This window comes from Sminthopsis crassicaudata, chromosome 2 (genome assembly GCF_048593235.1).
Source record: "Sminthopsis crassicaudata isolate SCR6 chromosome 2, ASM4859323v1, whole genome shotgun sequence".
Classification (NCBI taxonomy): domain Eukaryota; kingdom Metazoa; phylum Chordata; class Mammalia; order Dasyuromorphia; family Dasyuridae; genus Sminthopsis; species Sminthopsis crassicaudata.
The window spans coordinates 58,386,851-58,411,852 of NC_133618.1; the positions used below are offsets into that span (position 1 = coordinate 58,386,851).

Sequence of the window (25,002 nt, forward strand, 5' to 3'; positions counted from 1 at the left end):
TCAAGTCAAGATTGCCTTCAGCAACCAGCAAACCCAAGAAATGCCCAAGAAAGACTAATCTTTTTAATATTCACATTCTACCTATTGCTATTGCTACATGGCAGAGAGGTATGGAATACAACTGTCTTCAAAGAATTAAAAATGAATATTACACAGAAGACAATATGAAGACACAAGGTAAGAGTAGGATTCAACATATAACAAATGAGGAACTTCAAGTAACAGTAAAAGATGTCATAAAGGAATTCTATGATAAAAGGAGAAAGAAGAAAGGAAACAATTATTAATTAGCACTGTTATATAGTTAATTAGCACTGACTGTGCTAAGCACTTTACAAATATCTAATTTGATGCTCACTACTATTATACATGCTATAATTAAGGAAATCAAAGCAACTACAGAAAACTTACATTTTACAGAACAAATGCATTCCAGAAATTTGAGGTATAAAGAAAATTTTAGGTCAGAGTAGTCAAATATCTGAAAAGATGAACAATTCTTGCTTGATGGTGGTAACATAAGTGACACAGAACAAGAGATAAAAGTCTGCAAGGTCAAGGCATTACATGGTCAAAAGGTTTTGTAGTTCATTAAAATATTAAAATAAAATGCTGGAGTTCCTAAGATAAAAAAGGAAGAATAAAAGGGAAGAATATTAAACAAGATGCTAAAATGGTTTCCGAAAATAGAAATAAAGGATAATAGAAACAAATTAGTGAAGAACCAGGAACATATCAACTTTTTATCCTCATCTGTTAAGTAACTTAAGAATGAGGCTGTCCATAAAAGAGAACAGGGTACATGGCATCTTCAAGAGAAACTCAAGTTTCAATGAGTAAAAGAAAATGGCAGGGGGAAAAAAAAAAGAAAGAAAGAAACAGATTTAGGCCGATGAAGAAAATTTCCCAGTCAAGATTCTACAAGACACAAGATAGAAAACATAAACTGTAACTTTTTGTAGTATCAAAGAAAATGGAGTTAAGGTAGATGGTTATCAAATGGAAAACTGCTGAACAAACTCCAAGTCTGAATGTAATGGAATAACTTTGTAGTCATGATTTATAGTGATAATGTGACATAAGAAATGATAAACATAAGTAATTCATAGAAACACAGACAGGCAGATATGTGTAAACTAATACAGAGTGAAGCAAGGAAAACTAACATTTGCAGATATACAATTATAATGTAAATGAAAATGAAAACACTGAAGGTCAACTTAAGTCAAATTAACTGGAATGTTCCATGTTGGTCCAGGAGAAAAGATGGTGAAACACCCTTCCTTCCTTTTGGCTAGAGGTAGGGGACTGGTTGTGAAATGTTGCAACAGCTGTCAAACAGGGCTGCTGGGTCAAATTGGTTCTGCTTAATTTTTTTTTTTCTTTGTTACAAGGTAGGGTTCAACATTAAGGGAGGTTAATAATACAGAATTAGAGAGGGCCAAAGTTAAAAATGAGTTCAGTTGAAAACAGCAGAATTAATCTATATCCAATCAGCAGATGGAGAGAACAGGAAGCAAAAGCACTGGACCACTTACCAGAGGTAGGGACAAAGAACATAGTGAGATGACAAGATATTGCTAATTCGTGGCAGTGTAAAAGTTCAAGCAGTTCCAACCAAATTTATACAAATCAACATGGCTCCAAAGCCACCTAAGGCAGCATAGTCAATATTCTAAAATGTCATGCCTATGTGACAGCACTTTCACAATCTTGTTGTTTTGGTCAGAATTCCTGTCAACTTTGCTATTTTTAACACACCAATGTTTACAACTGCCTTAATTACAGCAATCCAAAATGTATCTTTGGCCAAAATTATATGAATTATTGAAAATTACCTGAAATTGACAATCATTATATAGTATTTAATAGAAAGAAAACCAAAACCTTAATTGGATTTATTGGCTTCTGTAGCAACAGAAAGCAGCCAGGACAAATTTTGCCAGCACAATTTTGGTATATATAACTAAAATAAGATATTTTCCAAGTTTTAACTACTAAAATTATCCTTTTTCACTTTCTATTGAAAATACAGAATCTGGGGAGGGGGAGGGAATCAAGCTCCTTTTTCAACTAATGCCAAAAGAATTAAGGACTATTTTGTACACAGAGCAATTCAAAAGAAGAAAAAATGTTCCTAGTTCAACTTCTGCCACCAAGGTTTATTTCCTTATGGAACATGACCAAATTCTAAGACACCTGAAGTTATTTGTGTCAACACACTGACTAAGCTATCTCACTCAGGTTTCTATTCATTTTCTACATGCTTCTATGTCACATATTCACCTTTCCTTTCTATTTTTGATTACAGAAGATAGAAAAGGAAGTGACAAAGCAGTGGGAAAAAAGAAGTTAAACAAGCTGAAAAAAGACAAAAAGAAAATAGGCAAAGACATAGAAATGGCTGTGTGAATTTAGGAGTATCAATAAAGACAATAAAAACCATGAAAATCAACGCCATGTGTCATGCAAAGGCTTGCAGAAAAATACGTTAACTATAGAACATAACAGTACCCTAAAATCACTTTACCTTTAGTAAAAGAAAGAAAGAAATTTTGGTGGAACAAAAGAATATTAATAAAACAACCTCTTATGAGAGGCCATCTATTCTAATTTTCTCATTTAACCAATGAGGAATGAAGGATTCTAATCTCATTTAACAAATGAGAAATGGAGGGCAAGAAAGGTTAAATAATTTACCTATGGTTACACAAGTTTTCAGTGATTGACGCAGGATCTGAATTTAGATCTTCTAGGCCCCAAGTGCCATATTCTATCCTGTACACTAGCAGTATCAAACTCAAATTGAAACAGGGGGTGCCTGCAGGCTACAAACTGACTTAGAATACCACAAATTAACATTACCAATGTTGTATTTTTATTTTATTAAACATTTCCCAATGACAATTTAATCTAATTCCAGCCACACCAGGAAGTGTGGAAATAGTATGAGTGATTGGTTGACTAGTTTTGACAACTCTGATCAACATTATGCTGCCTTTGTAATTTATACTACCAAAGCACTGTTCCTTTACACCAAATAGATGAATTCCAATTTCTATAAAGCAAATTTCAGTCAAATAAATCCTCTTTTGACACTGATAAAAAAGCAAATTACAAAGATAGGGAAGGGGAGAAACGGTTCTTTACAAAAATAATCAATATGGAAAATGTTTTTGACATATTCTTTAGTCCACACCTAAAAGACCATACTGGGGAGAATTATATGAATAAGAGTATTAAAAAAAATGTTGCATGGAACATAACTCTTATTAATTATAAGAATTTTTACGCTGGGAGAGGCCCTAAAAATGTGATGAAAACATTCAATTGTTCCATTATGTAACTGTTAATGCATTTTCAAATAATATAGTTTGCCAAGAAATAAGGTGAAAACTTTTGGCAAAGGAAAAAAAACTGTTACTTGCCTTCCAGAAATGACTTTTAGCAAATCATAATGTTTCCCTCACTTTTCTCACATGCAAAAACAGTTGCCTTACTTTTTAACCTATGTACTACATGTATGTGTATGAACATACACACATATATACATATTTACACACACACATCCAGGCATATAACATCATCATTTTAAGTCTTTTCATTATTAGCTCAAATTATTTGTGTTTATTTTCTTTCAATGCAACAAACACATTAAGAATCTATTATATGCAAGGTAATACACTATGCATGTTATGTATTAACAAACCCTGTTAATATGGGCGGTAAGAAGAGAATACAATGTGTGCATAGATGATTCCAAAGATAGTAATTTGAGAAAAAAGAATATTGACTTACTGGGAAAATCAGGAAAGGTGTCATATAAGAAAAACATGAAATATTTTTCTTTCTTTTTTTTTTTTTCTTGAGGCTGGGGTTAAGTGACTTGCCCAGGGTCACACAGCTAGGAGGTGTTAAGTGTCTGAGACCACATTTGAACTCTGTCCTCCTGAATTCAAGGCTGGTGCTCTATCCACTGCGCCACCTAGCTGGCCCCATGAAATATTTTTCAAAGGAAAAAATGGAACAGATGGTATGGAAACAAGATCAGATGATATCAAAAGTTTCATGTTGCTTAAGCCATACATGACTTGCTTTAATTTTCTACCTTGAGATTCTTGTCCGGAAAGAACTATGTTAAGAGTAAGAATGTAAGGCATAAACAGGGGGGAAAAAAAGGGCAATTAAATCATTTTACTTAAATTATTCTCAGTTTTGCCTGGATAATAAATATTTTTCTTTCATAAAATATTGCTATTTATCTGTGAATCATTCAACTTTAAGCCCTACAGGGGTCTTAATTATGTAAAAAAGAAAGAAGGGGGAAGGGTCAAAGCACTTTTGTTGTGCTTCATCATCTTAAATTTCATAACACAGGAAGCCAATGGTTTCAAGAAAACCCTTGGGCAAATCAGATTAAACTTTACTATTCTTGCTAGTTTTAAAGCTATTCTTGTAAAATAGTTATTTACAAAAGTAGTTTAGTTTATTATTAACTGCTCTAGGAGAATTCATTATACTATAATTTAGGAATACTAGATTTTGTAAACAATGACTCACTATGTAAACTTTAGCAAATCATTTCACCTGGGGAAAAACAAGCATTTCTTTTCTCTCCAGTTTCAAAATTATAATATCCTAGCAGCTATTCTATACTTAAGTGATTGAGTATAGTTTCACAATCATTTCAACAATTAATCTTTCATTTATGATTTTAATTTCTTGACTAAACATATAGCACATAATTATATAGTGATATAATGGCATGCAGGAATATAAAAGATTAAGGCCATATTTTGGCCCATTTAAGTTATACTGAAAAAATGAAAATCATTAAGGGACCATGCAATCCTTAAAGCATGCACCGTAGTTTACGGTGAAAGAAACACCAAGTATATGTATAAAAGCACTGAAGATACTGATAACTACTTACAAGTACTGAACTTTGCACAACAGCTCTCCCCATTATCTCAATGATAAATTGAATCAATCTCTTCTTATTTGTGAAGAGTTACACAGTAAAAGAACATTAAGATTCCTTACAGCTGTAAAACTGCTTTACTTCTTTCTACCTCAGTGAGGTACCTCTAGATCTCAATTTCTTCATCCATAAAAATAAGACAATAATAAATAAGTCCAAAGGTTCAATATATGCCAAAACAATTATAACAGCACTCTATGGTAGCAAATGACGAGAAACAAAGTGGATACTTTTTGAACAGGAAAATGGATGGAAAAAAAGATGGTATATAAATGCAATGGATTATCAAATAATATAAAATGAAAATTGAGGAATTCAAAGAAAAAGGAATTCTCTCCTGGCACTTCCTCTACCCTGGTCCTCACCTTCATCTCCTCAAGCCTGGATTACTATAAAAATCCAATACTTTGTTGCCACAATCCTCTCCCCATTCCAATACTGTCTCACCCAGTCTGATCATTTCATCCCCTATTTGATAAACCCCATTGGCTCTCTATCACCTTCAGAATCAGGAGGTTTTTAAAGCCTTAGGTTTTCAAAGCCCTTAAGAATCTAACCACTCTACTGTTGCAGTCTTTTTACACTTTACTCACCCTCTACAATCCAGTAAAACTGGATTCCTTACTGTTCTTCTCTTAGCTTCAGACTTGGCATTTTCATTAGTTGTCCCTCATGTCTGGAACCCTCCTACTTCATTCTCCCACTCCTGACTTCCATTAAGTCTCACTTAAATTCCACTTTCTGCAAGAAGTTTTCCCTGATCTTTAATTTCAGTGCCTTCCCTCTGAAATTAACTTCTGCTTATCCTATATGTAGCTTGTTTGTGCCTAGTTGGTTCCACATTGCCCCCTCCATTATACTTGAAGCTCCTTAAGAGCAGGAACTAACTTTTGCTTTCTTTTGTATTTCTAGCTCTTAGCACAGTACCCATAATAGGTACCTAATATAAAATGCTTGTTGACTTGACATCAGGCTTAAATGGGGGGGAGGGGGAACTTCAAGAAATATTACATTTTATTTAAAGTATTTATATATGAGCTATGGCAACATTAACTCTACAAATGTAGAGAATAATGGTACCCTCTGCTAACGGACGCACTTCAGCTAAAACTCCTAGACATACCTGTGAGCAAAGAAACTGTTTACAAGGAAGAGCCTTTATACATTAAATACCAGAATAAATAGTAATTTGGGAGGCAAGAGCATTTCATAAAAAATTTAGCTCAACTTCTCTGAAATTCAAATCCTAAAACCATCGTTAAAACTTCCACATGATCAAGATAAAAATTACAAATACTCAATGCCTTTTTTTTTTCACTGTGTGCCAAGGATAATTTCATTAGCATTCAAAACAACTGTCACTTATTCCAAAGTGCTAGGTTTGTAACTCCTAATCACATGTGGAAGCAAACTTGCATACCCAACAATTTAAAGAATCAAGTGTCAGTTCAGTATTCAAGTACCAACAGCATATTTAAAATGAGCATCCCTGAAAGCAGTGAACCCTGAGGTGTTGGCCAGGCAGCTCACTCTGCAATATGACAGATACAGAATTAAGTAGGGCCTGAGAGATGAGCAGCAAATACCTTGGAAGAGCAAGGGCAGGACAGAGACTGAAGCAAAAAGCTAGTGACTGAGGCAAAAGTGACGGTGAAAGTGGATGGATGTAAGACCTGGACTAATTACAGTGGCTATTGGTTCATCTCTCTCTATTCACCTCCCACCAAACACTGGGGAACTGTTATCCTGAGGACAGCTACAGTTAGAGCAAGTGGTACAACCAGGCCCCAGACCAAATGAATATAGTCAAAATGTGGCAGCAGTCACTTTCCAGGAGGCCACATGCCACAAGGTCCCACAGAATAGACACAAAAAGCAGTTAGGCCACAGTACCAGGCCCTATCATTCTGGTAGTGTGCATATCATTCTGGATATCAGATGGGGCTTCAAACTTTCAAGAGCTCATACAAATAAAACTGAGTAAAGTGGGAGGTGGCAAAGAACTGGTTAGGAACACAGCTAAGAGATAGCCATCCTGTGGGGGCCAGTCCTCTGGTGCTGTCACCATTCTAGTGTACAAAGGTAAAGATAGACTCAAATCATGTTATTCAAATTTGTCACAAAGTCATTCTCCTTATGGTCAGCTACAGACCCCTTGGATAAAGAATTAAACCTACTACTAAATTTAGATGCTCCTAATAAAAGAAGGTAACATTTTAACAGCTCAGACATTTCAGGATACCAAATCCAAGAAATACGGGAAGACAGCTGAACAGGAAATGTTCCTTTCAAATTCTGTGACAGAGTTTTGAACTAGAATATAAGTAGCCACCAAGTATATGTAAAATGATACAGAAAGAGAACTTGAAGATTTATTAGACAGTACGATTTTCTTTAAAAAAAAAAAAAAAAAAAAAGTACTTGAAGAGTTATGGTTGCTTTTTTTATTTACAAGTGGTTTAAAAAGAAAGAACAGAACAAGGCAATACTCCAGGATGACCTATTAATAAGCAGAACTTAAATAAGTGTTCCAGAATGATCATCACAATATGCCTCCCTCTATATTTCAAACAAGGGACATAGTAAATTAAAGAGGCTAATCCAATCAATCATCCTTCTAGTGTAATATCCTAATAACTAAATTTCCTTAAACAAATGGAATGCTGTTCCTGTATTCACCACCTGCCAGTAGTAACATTTAGGTTCTAGCTAACCCCCAATATTTATTTACAGCAAATTAGTTGTTTTTAATTAACAAGATGTGACAAGAGGAATGTATAATTGATGCCTTCATGAATTTTGGCAAAATAAATGAACAAATGTCAATTTAAAAATTAAAAAGAAAGGAAGTGTTATAATAGTTGAAATTTGTTTTAACACTGATGTCCTCACAGTCCATATGTCAAAAAGTGACCTCTCACTTCTACCATGTAGGTACTCTGATGCAAGAATTGAACATCACGAAGAGGCTGATGCTGGTGCCCTCTCTTGTACATTCACTTGCGACATACTGACATATTGCTGCATCACAGTGTTAAAATGTAGGCAAACCAGGGCTATAAGGCAAGCCTTCTGATTTTAACACAATTCCTGTCATTATATTAAAGTGTCTCCACAAGTACAAAATGTAAATGATTGCCTTATATTGGACTTTCTATAATAAATATATTCCATAGCAATTTTAAGAATTCCAAATATTCCAAATCAGTATCTATCAATAAACATTTATTAAACACTTATTATGTGGTAGACACTGTGCTTTGTGCAACAAAGTCTATGTAGTCTGAACTTAAGGGTATATTTATTTTGAAAACTGACATCTTCCGTATACTTTTAAGCAAATAAATAAAATAATAATAATAATGATGAGACCATGGTAAAAACAAATTTAATGCACTTGCACTGAGCTAGCATCTTCAAACATCAAAGACAGGCTCAAAAAACAAAAAAGAAGCAAAAATGATCTACGAGCCACCAAGGAAAGCTGCAAGGTTCAAGTTTCCCCACCTCACATACTTTGCTCAAATTCCCTATCATTCTGTTTTTCCAAGCTGTAACAAAAAAGAAGCAAAATAAACAAAGAAATAAATAAAAAGATTGGCTCCCAGAAGAACTGAACAGACTATTTCCCTCCCTTCTTTGTAGAAGAGAGGAACTAAAATTAGAGAATATTACATATACTGTCAGACATGCTTAATATAGTGGTTTTGCTGAACTGCTTTTTTTTTTAATCTGTTAAAAAAAGATGGGCAACTGGCTAGGGGAGGAAGATGAATACAATCAGAAAAGAGTGAAATAAAAAATAAAATGTCAATTAAAGGATACCCTTTTATTGGGGAATGGCTGAACAAGTTGTGGTCTAAAATTGTGATGGAATACCATCATGCTCTATAAAATGATAAGGACAACTTCAGAGAAACCTGTGAAGATTTATATGAACTGATACAAAGTAAAGTGCACAGAACCAAGTCATTTCCAATTAAATGGTCAAAGGATATGAACAGACAATTTTCAGATGATGAAACTGAAACTATTTCCACTCACATACGAGTGTGTTCCAAATCACTATTGATCAGAGAAATGCAAATTAAGATAACTGAGATACCACTACACACCTGTCAGATTGGCTAAGATGACAGGAACAAATATGATGAATGTTGGAGGGGATGTGGAAAAGCTGGGACACTGATGCATTGTTGGTGGAGTTGTTAAAGAATCTGGAATTATGCCCAAAAAGTTATCGAACTGTGCATACCCATTGATCCAGCAGTGATACTACTGGGCTTATATCCCAAGGAAATACTAAAGAAGGGAAAGGGACCTGTATGTGCCAAAATGTTTGTGGCAGCCCTTTTTGTAGTGGCTAGAAACTGGAAAATGAATGGATGCCCATCAATTGGAGAATGGTTGGGTAAATTATAGTATATGAATGTTATGGAATATTATTGTTCTGTAACAAATGACCAGCAAGATGAATTCAGAAAGGCTTGGAGAGATTTTCATGAACTGATGCTGAGTGAAATGAGCAGAACCAGAAGATAACTATACACTTCAGGAACAATACTGTATGAAGATGTATTCTGATGGAAGTGGATATCTTCTTTTTTCTTTTTATTATTTTTTCTTTTTTTAATTTTATAATTATAAATTTTTTGATAGTATATATGCATGAATAATTTTTTATAACATTATCCCTTGTATTCATTTTTCCAGATTTTCCCCTCCCTCCCTCTACTCCCTCCTCTAGATGACAGGCAATCCCATACATTTTACATGTGTTACAGTATAACCTAGATACAATATATGTGTGTAAATCCCATTTTCTTGTTGCATGTTAAGTATTGGATTCCCAAGGTATAAGTAACCTGGGTAGATAGACAGTAGTGCTAACAATTTACATTCACTTCCCAGTGTTCCTTCTCTGGGTGTAGTTGTTTCTGTCCATCATTGATCAACTGGAAGTGAGTTGGATCTTCTTTATGTTGAAGATATCCACTTCCACCAGAAGACATCTTCATACAGTATTGTTGAAGTGTATAGTGATTTTCTGGTTCTGCTTATTTCACTCAGCATCAGTTCATGCAAGTCTCTCCAAGCCTTTCTGAATTCATCCTGCTGGTCATTTCTTACAGAACAATAATATTCCATAACATTCATATACCATAATTTACCCAACCATTCTCCAATTGATGGGCATCCATTCATCTTCCAGTTTCTAGCCACTATGAAAAGAGCTGTTACAAACATTTTGGCACATACAGGTCCCTTTCCCTTCTTTAGTATTTCTTTGGGATATAAACCCAATAGCAGCAATGCTGGATCAAAGGGTATGCACAGTTGGATAACTTTTTGGGCATAGTTCCAAATTGCTCTCCAGAATGGCTGGATTCTTTCACAACTCCACCAACAATGCATCAGTGTCCCAGCTTTTCCCACATCCCCTCCAACATTCATCATTATTTGTTCCTGTCATCTTAGCCAATCGGACAGGTGTGTAGTGGTAGCTCAGAATTATCTTAATTTGCATTTCTCTGATCAGTAGTAATTTGGAACACTCTTTCATATGAGTGGATATAATTTCAATTTCATCATCTGAGAATTGTCTGTTCATATCCTTTGACCATTTATCAATTGGAGAATGGTTTGATTTCTTATAAATTAGGGTCAGTTCTCTATATATTTTGGAAATGAGACCTTTATCAGAACCTTTAACTGTAAAAATATTTTCCCAATTTGTTACTTCCCTTCTAATCTTGTTTGCATTAGTATTGTTTGTACAGAAACTTTTTAGTTTGATGTAAACAAAATCTTCTATTTTGTGATAGATAATGATCTCTAGTTCTCCTCTGGTCATAAATTCCTTCCTCCTCCACAGGTCTGAGAGGTAGACTATTCTCTGTTCCTCTAATCTATTTATGATCTCATTCTTTATGCCTAAATCATGGACTCATTTTGATCTTATCTTGGTATATGGTGTTAAGTGTGGATCCATATCTAATTTCTGCCATACTAATTTCCAGTTTTCCCAACAGTTTTTTTCAAATAATGAATTTTTATCCCAAATCTTGGTATCTTTGGGTTTGTCAAACACCAGATTGCTAAAGATGTACCCTTTTTTGTCCTTTGTACCTAATCTGTTCCACTGATCGACTGGTCTATTTCTTAGCCAATACCAAATGGTTTTGGTGACTGCTGCTATATAATATAGCTTTAAATCAGGTACAACTAGACCATCTTCATCTGACTTTTTTTTTCATTAGTTCCCTTGAAATTCTAGACCTTTTATTCTTCCATATGAATTTTGTTGTCATTTTTTCTAAGTCATTAAAATAGTTTCTTGGGAGTCTGATTGGTATAGCACTAAATAAATAGATTAGTTTGAGGAGTATTGTCATCTTTATTATATTTGCTCGGCCTATCCAAGAGCAATGAATGTCTTTCCAATTATTTAAATCTGACTTTATTTTTGTGGCAAGTGTTTTGTAATTTTGCTCATATAGTTCTGACTTTTCTTTGGTAGATGGATTCCCAAATATTTTATACTCTCAACATTTTTTTGGAATGGAATTTCTCTTGTATCTTTTGCTGTTGCATTTTGTTGGTGATGTATAAAAATGCTGAGGATTTATGTGGATTTATTTTGTATCCAGCAACTTTGCTAAAGTTGTAAATTATTTCTAATAACTTTTTATTAGAATCTCTGGGGTTTTCTAAGTATACCATCATATCATCTGCAAAGAGTGACAGTTTGATTTCCTCATTACCTACTCTTATTCCTTTAATCTCTTTCTCGACTCTTACTGCCGAGGCTAACATTTCTAATACAATATTGAATAGTAATGGTGATAGTGGGCAACCTTGTTTCACTCAAGATCTTACTGGGAAAGGTTCCAGTTTATCTCCATTACATATTATGCTTACTGATGGTCGTAAATATATGCTCCTGATTATTCTAAGGAATAGTCCATTTATTCCTATACTCTCAAACATTTTTAGTAGGAATGGATGTTGGATTTTATCAAATGCTTTTTCTGCATCTATTGAGATGATCATATAGTTTTTATTAATTTTATTATTAATATGGTCAATTATACTAATAGTTTTCCTAATATTAAACCAGCCCTGCATTCCTGGTAAAAATCCTATTTGATGATAGTGTATTATCCTGGGGATGATTTTCTGAAGTCTTTTTGCTAATATTTTAAGATTTTAGCATCAATATTCATTAAGGAAATTGGTCTATAGTTTTCTTTCGTAGTTTTTGATTTACCTGGTTTAGGTATCAGTACCATGTCTGTGTCATAAAAGGAATTTGGTAGGACTCCTTCATCCCCTATTTTTTCAAATAGTTTATATAACATTGGGTCTAATTGTTCTTTAAATGTTTGGTAGAATTTACATGTAAATCCATCTGGTCCTGGGGATTTCTTCCTGGGGAGTTGATTAATAGCTTGTTCTATTTCTTTTAATGAAATAGGGCTATTTAAGCAATTTATTTTCTCCTCTGTTAATCTAGGAAGCCTATATTTTTTGAGGAAGTCATCCATTTCACTTAAGTTATCAAATTTATTGGCACAAAGTTGGGCAAAGTAACTCATTATTTCTCTAATTTCCTCTTCATTGGTGGAAAGATCCCCCTTTTCATTTGTAAGACGAACAATTTGATTTTCCTCTTTCCTTTTTCTGATCAGACTTACCAAAGGTTTATCTATTTTATTGGCTTTTTCATAAAACCAACTCTTGGTTTTATTTATTAATCCAATAGTTTTTTTAATTTCAATATTATTGATTTCTCCTTTTAATTTTAGTATTTCAAGTTTGATTTTTGGTTGGGGTTGGAAGTAGATATCTTCAACATAAAGAAGATCCAACTCACTTCCAGCTGATCAATGATGGACAGAAACAACTACACCCAGAGAAGGAACACTGGGAATTGAATGTAAAATATTAGCACTACTGTCTATCTACCCAGGTTACTTATACCTTTGGAATCCAATATTTAACGTGCAACAAGAAAATGGGATTTACACACATATATTGTATCTAGGTTATACTGTAACACATGTAAAATGTATGGGATTGCCTGTCATCTAGGGGAGGGAGTAGAAAATCTGGAAAAATGAATACAAGGGATAATGTTATAAAAAAATTACTCATGCATATATACTGTCAAAAAATTTATAATTATAAAATTAATTTTTAAAAAGATAATAAAAAAAAGAAGGGAGTACAAGGGATGTTGTTAAAAAAAATTACCTATGCATCTGTACTGTCAAAAAATGTTATAAAGTTAATTTAAAAATTAAAAAAAAAAAAATGAAGTACTAGATTAAAAAAAAAAAGAAGAAATCTGATATAGGTTAAACATGTGCAACCCTTTTAAATATATTTCCATACTTATCATGTTATACAAGAAAATTCAGACCAAAAGGGGGGAAAAAACCATGAGAAAAAAAAAAAAAAAAAAGCAAACAAACAACAACAAAGGTGAAAACAATTCTATGTTTCAATCCACATTCAGTCTCCATAGTTCTCTTTCTGGATCTGACTGGCATATTCCATCCCAAGTCTATTTGAACTGTCTCAGATCACCACACCGCTGAGAAGAAGAGACAAATCCATCCCAGTTGATCATCACATAATCTTTCTGTTCTCTTTCCATGCTTTTCTGAAATCAACCTGCTCATCATTTCTTATAGAAAAATAATATTATCTTCATATGCCATTATTTATGCTGCCATTCCCTAACTGATGACCACCCATTCAATTTCTAATTTGTTGTCACTACAAAAAGAGCAACTTTTCTTTTTTCTTTTTCTTCTTACTTTTTCAAGTGTGCATGTGTATATTCTTTTACAACAGAAATAAACATTTTGCATGACTTCACATGTATAATCAGCATCACATTGCTTGCCTTCTCAAAGCCTTCTGAAAAATCAGAACAAAAGGGGAAATCCACAAGAAAGAAAAAAGCAAACAAAAAGGTGAAAACAGTATGATTCAATCCCATTCAGTCTCTATAGCTCTCTCTCTGGATGTGACTGGCATTTTCCAAGTCTATTGAGACTGTCTTGGATCACACTGCATTGCTGAGAAGAGCTAAATATCATAGTTGATCATTACAATTTTGTTGTTACTGGATACAACATTCTCCTGGTTCTGCTCACTTCACTCAGAACCAGTTCATCTAAGTCTTTCCAGGCTTTTCTGAAATCAGCCTGTTCACTTCTTAGAGAACAATGATATTCCATTATCTTCATATACCATATAATATGTAGCCATTCCCCAATTGATGGGCATCTATTCAATTTCCATTTTCTTGCAACCACAAAAAGAGCTGTAACAAACATTTTTGGACATTTTTCCTCTTTTAAGATGTCTTTGGGATACAGACCCCAGTAGTGACATTGCTGGATCAAAGGGTATGTATGCATGGTTTTATAGGTCTTAGGGCAATAGCTCCATATTGCTCTCCAAATGGCTACTTCAGTACAGAATTACACCAACAATGCATTAGTGTTCAAGTTTTCCCACTCTTCCTCCAACATTTATTTTTATCTTTTCCTTGTCATCTTAGCCAATCTGATAGGTATACAGTGTTACCTCATAGTTGTTTTAATTTGCATTTCTCTAATCAATAGCATCACATTTATTTCTGAATAGATTTCTCTTTCCAGGAAGGCACACCTAGTAAAGGTGTAAAAAGATTAAAAATGAAAGAGAAAAAAAATAAATAAATTAAGGAAAACCAATCAATATATTGGTTATATCTAGCACTGATACAATACTCCACACCCACTAGTCAAATGGCTATTTGGTTCAAAAATCTTGTAGAAGATGACTGTTCAAAAATGAGCTGCACTTCAAATTCTCTACAGTTAACAAAAACATGGTAAATGTTATCTCATACTGTAATCTTAAACTCATATTTGTTTTCTTTGCATTTTATGTGTTTTCTCTATACAGCATAGGATTAAGTTATGTTTTTCAGGATACCCAACAATCCTTTTTATAAGTAAATTCAATCCATTTAAAATTTGCTGTAAAAATTTGACTTTCTCTTTAAAAAAATGAACTATACTGTATAAGATTATTTCTGAAGTCTTCCACCTCAATCTCTTTAAGGATGATAATAGAAGATTATTTATCTAGCATTTAAGGATTATCACAACATTTTTACAGACACCATTCTCTCTTTTGATTGTCATAAGATCCCTGTGATGAGTTAAGACAAGTACCCTTTTGTGCATAAGGAAACATATTAAGTGACACATCTAAAGTTACATTAATAATAATTTAGTATCTGAGCTGGACAGATATACAAGACTCCATAAACAACTTGAAATTAAGTTTAGAGAGTCAATTCAGATCATTCTGAGAGCACTTGAGTATAAAACTAGAAGCAGGAAAATAAACAGGGTAATATTGAAAACAAGATCTACCAAGAGTTGAAACAATTTTCTCAATAAGTGATTGAGCTTCTTAATTTGGAATCTAATGCCACAGCCTTCAGTGTACTATACAAGAAAATTTTTTTTCCTCCCCCCCCCCAGGGAGTTTATAATTTAATAGGGGAGAAAGCAAACAAGCAAATTTGTACAGATAAGTTACATACAATTAAGGGTATTTTCAGCAGTTGCTGATTTATGCCCCCATATCTCAATTGCCCCCACTTCCTGATTGTGAAAGGTAATACTTGTACCATGGTACAAGTTGAGCTTCTACTTGAATTATTTCAGGGGTTCTACGGTCTCACTTAGATCTTGTACAAATTTGCTTTTGTCATCTTTGCCAGTTTGTTTTGTGAATCTCACATTTGTATTTTTCTTGGTTTTAGTGCTAGCTTTAAAGCTAGCAAAGTTGTTAAAAGCTTGAAATTCTTTTAAACTGTTCATATCAAATTGGATTTGCACACATATATTGTATCTAGGTTATACTGTAACACATTTAATATGTATGGGATTGCCTGTCATCTAGGGGAGTGTGTACAAGGAGGGAGGGGAAAATTTAGAAAAATGAATACAAGGGATAATGTTGTAAAACAAACAAACAAAAAATTACTCATACATATGTACTGTCAAAATTATAATTATAAAATTAATTAAAAAAAAAGAACTGTTCATATCTATTGATGACTTAAATTTATTGGTGAATGACTCTCAGTTTTATAAATTTGTTTTTTTAAAGAGAAAGATGGAAATTATCAGTGCTAGTGGAAAGACTGACAACATTAATACAACCTACAACCATTCCAAAAAGGAATTTGGAAATAATATAAAATACTAACTAAAATGTTTATATATTTTGACCCAGGGATAATGCATGGAAGAGCACTGACTGGAGTCAGAGGCCCTGGAGAGCAAGTCCTAGCTCTGATATTTGTTATTCTGTTTGACCTTGAGAAAAATCACTTTAGAATTTAGTTTCCTCATCTGTAAAATGAGGGAAGGACACAACATCCCTTCCAGTTCTACATCTATATGTGATCCTATAGTTCAAGTTTAAATTCTGCTTCAACATTGACTAGTTGTATTAGATTTACCTTGTGTAAAATCAATCTTTGTGACTTAATTTCCTCATTTATAAAATATTTGCATTATCTTATTTACTTATGCAATCTATTGCCCCAAACTTGTTGCAAGGAAAGCACTTTTTAAGTTCTAAAATTTCAAAAGAAATGAGGTTTAGTTTTTTATTTTACTCTATTTAAGAAGTATATGATATATTTTAGGAATATTTTCACCCAAACGGGTTTAAATAAAGCATTTTGAGTTGGTTAGCTAAAGTTTTATTACATATGTGCATTACTTTCCAAAAAGTAACACTTTAAAAAGTCTATAAATTCTAAATCTAATCAATTCCTCAAACTAGAAATCTGGTTTAGTTTTCTGAAACCTGGACATAAAAACCTACTGCATTACAAATAGCACATGTAAGAAAACAGCCTATAAGATGGATTATATTACTCATCTATCATAAATCCAAATTATGTAAAGTAGATCTGCTGTTGTACTAATACTGCTTCTATAATGCCATGCCAGAGAATTCCACATTCTGTCAGTATAACAAAATAAAAACTCACTGGCTTTCACAAAGGATGTGGGGATATCAAAGGATTTCTTGATGACAGAAGGGAATTTAATGAGTATTTAAAACTAAAAAACCAAGGGAAGATGCTAAGGTCAGGTGTACAAGGAGTTGACAAAAAAAGGATCTTGAATACAAGATAACTTCAAACACGGTAAAAGGATAGAAGAACAGACTGTTTAGAGAGGTGGTGGTGGTGGGTTGATACTACCTTAAAAGTCTTCAAACAGGTTATTGTGAGAATCAAATTAAGATCTGTAAAGCAATCAGTACAATCCGAGTACATAGTAAGTACTTAATAAATGCGTATTTCCTGTGCAGGACCAGAGATCATTATATACTTCAAAAACAATACTGTATGATGATTAATTCTGATGGACAAGGCCCTCTCCAACAATGAGATGAACCAAATCAGTTTCAATAGAGCAGTAATGAACTGAACCAGCTACACACAGTGAAAGAACTCTGGGAGTTGACTATGAACCACTACATAGAATTCCCAATCCCTCTATTTTTGTCTGCCTACATTTTTTACAGGCTAATTGTACACTATTTCAAAGTCCGATTCTTTTTGTACAGCAAAACAACTGTCTGGACATGTATACATATATTGTATTTAACTTATACTTTAACATATTTAACAGGTATTGGTCAACCTGCCATCTGGGGGAAGGGGTGGGGAGGACTGGAAAAGTTGAAACAAAAGGTTTTGCAATTGTTAATGCTGGAAAATTACCTATGCATAAAATTTTTGTAATAATTAATTAATTAAAATTTAAAAAATACTTGCTTATTTCCTTTTCTGTTCTTTTCAGTATGTAATAATAGTTGGGATTTCTTTTGGGTAGATTGGAACAAATGGTTCCTGAAAAGCCAACACAGCACCTTCTGATTCTAAAATCTTAGTATCAGCCACTAGGGGGCCCCAGTTTAACATGCTGGGATGAACACTGCATCTTTTAAATAGCAATCAGCTGAGGTTAAACCTCTTTAACTCAATGTTTGTCTAACTCTAGTAATTTAATCAGTAATCATAAATGACCAAGTGACCAAAAAAACCGACTGCACTAGCAGTAGTCACAATGAAACTGGAAGCACCCAGGACTCCATTTTTGTGGCATTAATAACTACTGCTCATTTACATGTATGCTAAGGTTTGCAAAGAGCCTTCCTCACAACCACTAAGTTAAGGGAAGTATTACAATTATCCCCATTGCACAACAAATTAAATTGAGGCTGAAAGGGTGACTTGCCTAATGTGCAGACTTAGCACATTCTCAGAGGATAATTCAAATCCAGGTTTCTCCTGACTGCAATCACAGGACTGATTTCACTGTGCCATGCTGCTATCTGATAAAATCTGATAAAATAATTGTTCTTTTGTTCTTAATTTTTCTGCAAGTTTGTAAAAAACATATTAAATGTGATCAAAGTAATAAACTATCAAGCTGGCTAAACTGAGAACTCTACCTTGAATGGAAGGACTAATTTAAAGACGGGACTTTGAATCACAAAATTATGTAGATGAACTTAGTATAGATAAAAACATAAAGATAATTAAATCAATGAGCTGTTTTTCCCTTTCAAACTAATATATTAGACAAAGAGGATATCTAGTCATAGGGTTGCCCTAATCCATTTACCTTCCATACTATCTCTTATCATCTATGTTCTATCATCTATCAAAGCTATTAACAAAGGACAACCACAAAAAAAAAAAATCACAAGCTTTTAAAAAATCATCTTTTATGATGGATGATGACAAGCAATTTTTAGTTCTTAAAGGAATTAGTTCTCAGTTCAAATCCCACCTCTTCTACCTATTACCTGGATCTCAGTCAGTTTGTTCAACTCTAAAATGAAGGGGCTGAACTCAACAAGATGGCTTCCGAGTTCCCTTCCAGCTCTAGGTCTATGACTATTTGCTATCCTAAATGACTCATTTCCTTAAGGTTCGAGTATGCCTACTTTTATTGCATGCATACTAGAAAGTACTAACTCTGAATTTTTGAAAACAGAATGCAATTTTTATAAAACCTGGATAAATATTCTGGGACCCAGGCAAAAAGTCCAAGAAAATCTATCTACTACAAAGGAAAAAACCAGTGCAACTGGATATGACAAACAGTTATGAAACACCCATGGTATATGCATGGCATCATTTCAAATACCAGAAATACAAAGTCAAAAACAGTCTTTCCCCTCAAAGAGCTTACACCATCCTAGGGGATACAACATACAAAGAGATAATACCAAATGTATACAAAAGTAATTAAAACAGTTTCAAGTCCAGTGGAACAACAAAGATCTTGCATAGTGGATGGCACCTGAGTTCAGAAGGAAATTAATGATGCTAAACACTAGAGGCAAAGAGGTAGCACAGCAAATAAGAGCACTGGGCCAGAAATAAGGAACACCAGATTTCAAAACCAGTCTCAGACACTGACTGATCCTTGGCAAATCACTTAAAACTGGACCTCAATCTTTTCTGATGTAAAATAGGGTAAACAATAGAATCCCTTCCACCAAGGTTGTGACAATCAAATGAGATCACTGTAAAGTACATAAAACACACTGCCTGGTACACAGTAGACACTATATAAATCTTAGCTATTGTTATCATTTTCATTTTATTACTATTATTTCTATTGCTAAGAATTTGTAGAAATAAGGAAGAAGTATAATCCGGACACGGGAAATTACCTTCAAAATGTCCCAAAGGGTGGAAGATAGAACTGTGAACAGCAGGGTCTGACTATAATGGAAAGTGACTAAAAGCAAGTAATATGAAATAAAAGGTAGACTGGAGCTATATTGTATATGTAGGGTTTTAAATGTGAAACTAAAGAGTTTGTAATTTATCCCAGAAACAAATTAGCCACTAAAAATTAAATAGATGAAAAAGTCAGATCTGTATTTTAGGAATATCAAAATGGCATATATATACATATATATACATAAATCATGGAAAACCAGAGGTAGCAAAGGGCTAAAGGAGGACACATATTGCCCCTATTTTCAAAAGGAAGGAAGAAATCAGAATCTGAAAACTAAAAGCCAATAAGATGAATTCCAATTTACTAGGAAAATTCTCTAAAATTGTTAATGAGATAGGGAGCAGGTAAGAAAAGGGAAAAATAATAACAGTATGACTTTATTTTAGGACAATTCATGCCAGTTAACCTTATTTCCTGTTTTGACACAGATTATACTGATGATGTAGATATATGCTTTGTGCAAAGCATATGCTAAAGGATCTCATATTATTTTTGTGGACAAAAATGAAGAAATGTGGACTGGATAATAAATAATACAATTAGATGAATCCAGAACTGATAAAATGATCTGATTCAAGGAAAATTTATTGATATTTCAATGTCAGCCTACCAGAAGGTTCCCTAGAGAAGTACCCTCAGAACTTATGTTTCGCCTTGTATTGTTTAACATTTTAAAATTAATTAGTTGGATGAAGGGCATAAATAAAATGTTTCAACAAGTATACAGGAAACAGCAAACCTGAGAGAAATAACAAAAATAACGTAGTATAGAATAAAAATTCAAAAAGATCCTAATAAACTAGAGCACTAAGCTAAATGACAAAAATCCAATAGGGATAATCTTACATTCCAAAAAAAAAATTCACCTTGCTATCTTCCCAGCACCTCAAATTTTTAACATGTTTTTTGAATTCAACTTCCCCATCCAAACGTTAGAAGGCAATATACCTGAAAAAAGATTTAGGGAATTTTAGTAGACTACACAGGTAACTGAATCAGCAATGTGATGTGACAGTCAAAAGACTAATAATGTCTTGGGGTGCATTAAGGCATAAATTTTAGGAATTAAGAGATCCGAAGTCCTTCTATATCTTCTAGACCCTGCTCTGATTAGGAAAAATCACTTAAACTTCTGGTCTCAAGTTTCTTTAGTTCTATGAATGAAAAAATTGGACTGCAATGGCCCCTTTGGCCTTTGTCATACTCTAGAATGGAGAGCAGCAAAGTGAAACTGGGAAACAATGAGTAATAGACCAGTTTGCTCAAAGAATATGGAGAAGGAAATGCTATGAAATAAGGATAGAAAAGTAATCTGAAGGAGCCAAAAATGAGTCTTGAAAGCTGAAACTAAACATATCATACATTTAAAAAGCAATAGTAAGCACTGGAAGGATCTTCAGAGATCACCAAGTTCAATCTGTGCCGGAACAGGAAATTCCTCTACATAATAAATTTTGGACAGCAGCTGTCCAGATTCTACTTTTGGATTTCAAGAGAAGGAAAACCTACTACCTCCTGAGGCTACCCTTTTGGACTTCCCTTTTTTAAAAGTTTTTTCCCTGGCATCAACTCTAAATTTACCCTCTTTGCAGCCTTTATCCATTGCTCCTATCTCTGTGCTCCAGTGCCAACAAATTTTAATCCCTCTATCAATATCCACCCTTCAAATAGTGGCAGACAGCTAGTGTGTTTCGTCAGTCTGCTGTCTTCTCTTCTCCCCTTTTCTCTCTTCTTTACACTAAACATCCTAATCTCTTCAACCTAACCTTATGGGACATGAGCTCAAGGACCTTTGGCACCCTTCTTCTAGATATTTTCCAGCTCATCAATGTTCTTTTAAAATATGGCACTCAGAGCTAAAGAAGATATTTGAGATAGGATTTAACCAAGATATAATAGAGAGAATTACTGCTTCCTTATTCTTGAAGATAGTCTGCCCCAGACTTGATATAGGCTTGGTAATTAATTAGATACTGAGAAGAAAGAAGAAAACATTACATTTTCAAGCCAGGGTGAACAGGGAAATGATGATACCTTTAGAAGAAATGGGGGAAGTAGAATGAGAAAGTTTGGATGGGGAAGATGAATTCAAAAGTAAACATGTTGAAAATTTGAGGTGTTGGGAAGAGAGCAAAGTGTAGCTGTCCAAAAGGCAACTAGAAATGTGTGTGTGTAGGGGGAGGGAGGGAGGGAGGAAAAGGGAGAAGAGAGAGAGAGAGAGAGAGAGAGAGAGAGAGAGAGAGAGAGAGAGAGAGAGAGAGAGAGAGAGAGAGAGAGAGAGAGAGAGAGAGAGAGAGAGAGAGAGAGAGAGAGAGAGAGAGAGAGAGAGAAAATTACCTTTTCAGAACTGCTAAATTTGACATAAGAGACTATCTAGTTCAACTCATACAGAAAAGGAATGCCCACCATAACACACCCCATACATGTAACTTAAGTCTCTAAAGAAGAAAAAACCCTGAGATAAAATTGCATTTAAATGACAGAAGAATTAACCTGACAAAGAAAAGACTAAATCAAGATTTAATCATCTTTGGGACATCTGGGTGGAAGGGTGGGTAGAGTACTAGCCCTGAAGTCAGGAGGACTTCAGTTCAAATTCAACCTCAGACACTTACTAGCCATGTGATCTTGGATAAGTCACTTGTCCCTGACTGCCTTACAAAAATAAAAAATAAAAATTCAATCATCAAAAAGATCCAAAGGGTTGTTATGGATGCTGATCAATTCTCTGCATCTACAGAAGACTAAAAAAAAAAAAAAAAAAAAAAAAAAAAGGACAGCTTAAAATACAACAGAAAAGAACAGCAAAGTACTATTATGATAATCAAATTCATGAGTCAATCTGATTATCAGAATAGTACTTTGCTATTCAAGTCAAGTAACATAAAAAAGTTGGGAAGTCTCTCCCACTGGAGATTTTTAATAAAAGATGCTTTAGTCGTTTAGCTACAAAGATGCTAGGGGATTAGCAACCAAAAGAGAGTTCAGAATTTGGGACATATGCTTGGAACACATACTGCCAATCATTAATATCATGAGTGGATATGAGACTGATACTTGCCTTCAAACTAGCTAGTGACAAGACATCCACAAGCTCTACCATCCTCAGATTCCACAAAATATACCACTTTAGTTTTTTCTTCTCTACTCCTATACCACATTTTATGCTGCCCTGTATCAAAACCTTCCTTTAAAACCTACTTAATGAATAAAAATGTGGAGAAGGAAAAATAGATAAATTGCCCAAAAAATTTTATAAACTTTGCTAAACTCACCAATGACAGAGAATGAAAACTGTCATTTTAAACTAAACTTCCCAATATCTAGAATTAGTTGTTAGCACTGACTGTCTGATCCCACTGAAAAGGGAACAACTCATCAGGACTTAAGACAGACAGCACCTAATTTCCCTCCTCCCAAGATGAGATGCTAGCAGAAGGATTAAGTAGAAGGCAGAAGAGAAGGAAAGGAAAAGGAGATTAGGGAAGCAGCTATTTAACTACTCTTATGCCAATGTCTTAAATAATAATAATGTCTTAAATGCCAGTGATGCTCCAAGGACAGGGAAAGAAGAGGATCAAAACCATCACTTACCTTAATGAAGATGGAAAGCAGATTTAGGACAGATCAGATGATAAGACAGAAAGCTGAAAGAAGGGGCTTGGGCTCTAACTAAACCATACTCTTTCAATTAGTCAATAATCATTTTTTAAGCACCTGTTAAGCACTAGGAATAGAAAGGCAGAAGAGTCCTTACCTTCAAGCAGTTTACAATCTAATAGGGAAGAAAACAAGGAAATATGCACCCCTAAAAAGTTATATAAAGGATAAATAAGATATAATTATCAGAAAGAAGGCACAAGAATTAAGAGGGATTGGGAAATGCATTCTGTAAAAGGTAGGATTTTAAGTGGGGCTTGAAGGAAGCCAGGAAGTAAAAAAATAGAGATTAGAAGGGAAAATATTCTAGACATGGAGGAAAGCTAGAGAAAATACTCAAGAGTCAAAAGATATCTTGTTCCTGGAACAGCAAAGATACTGGTTTAACTGATCTGAAAATACAAGGGGCAGAGGAAGTAGAGGCATCTCTTGCAGACAAAAGTTTCTCAAGGAGTTTAGTCAGAACCCAGTAAAAGACATGAAACAACAATTAATGGGAACAAAAGGATAATAATGTGAGGGTATCTGAAGGATGTCGGTAATATGGACAAATCTGTACCTAGTAGAGAGGCACCCAGTAAGCAGAGAGATAGATATTCAAGAAAAATGGGAGTAGAGATAGAGAAGGCTTAATTTGTTGGAAGAAATGGCCCCAATTTTTTTCAATAAAATATGAAATTAATGTTGTCAGCTGAGAGGATCAGAGATAGTGACCAATGGAAGGTCTGAAAGGAGGTGAAAAGGTTTAGAAGAACTACTTTGGTCACAATGAGTTGATAAGACAGATGTAGAAGCAGAGTATAGCTAGTACAGAGGTGATGAACTGAGGGGTTGAGAGAGTGGAGGTTACAGTGTAGACAAAGAGCAAGGCTCGAAAGGTAGAGGAAGAAGTGGAAAGCCAATAGATTATAATTAGATAAGAAAAATTCAAGGTTTATGACTCATAAGTGGTTGATAGCAAGATCAAGGGTATAATCATCTTTTATGTGTGGCTGAGATGAAGAAGAGGTTATGAGAAATGCATTTTATCTCTCAGAGTTTGTATACTGCATCAGAATTAGGAGCCAGCAAAGCTTTGTTCCTGAAATCAGGAAGACCTAAATTCAAATTCTGTCTCAGACACTTACTATGTGACCGGAGCCAAGATATTAATTTATTTTTGTCTCAGTTTCATAGGTAAAATGGAGATAATAATTACACCTACTCTTTGGGTTGTTATGAGAATAAATGAGTCTTTAAAATACTACATATATGCTAGCTATTATTATATTATTATTGGAGAAAGGAACTCACAAAATACTTCATTTCCAGTTAATTTAAAAGACTGTAAGAATTTTTAAAAATAAAATAAAGCAACAAAATTTGAAAATACATAAAAAGAGAAGGAAGAAAACACTTTATTTTGCACCTACTATGTGTCAGGTACTATACTAAGCACTTTACCAATAGTATCTCTCATTTGATCCTCACAACAATTCTGCATAGTAGATGCTATTA

At 34.0% G+C, this 25,002-nt stretch overlaps 1 protein-coding gene across 1 annotated transcript in view; it reads right to left on the reverse strand.

Moving 5' to 3' along the window:
- The window catches only part of NFATC3 (nuclear factor of activated T cells 3), a 155,392-nt gene that overhangs the window by 117,439 nt on the left and 12,951 nt on the right, over nucleotides 1-25,002 (reverse strand).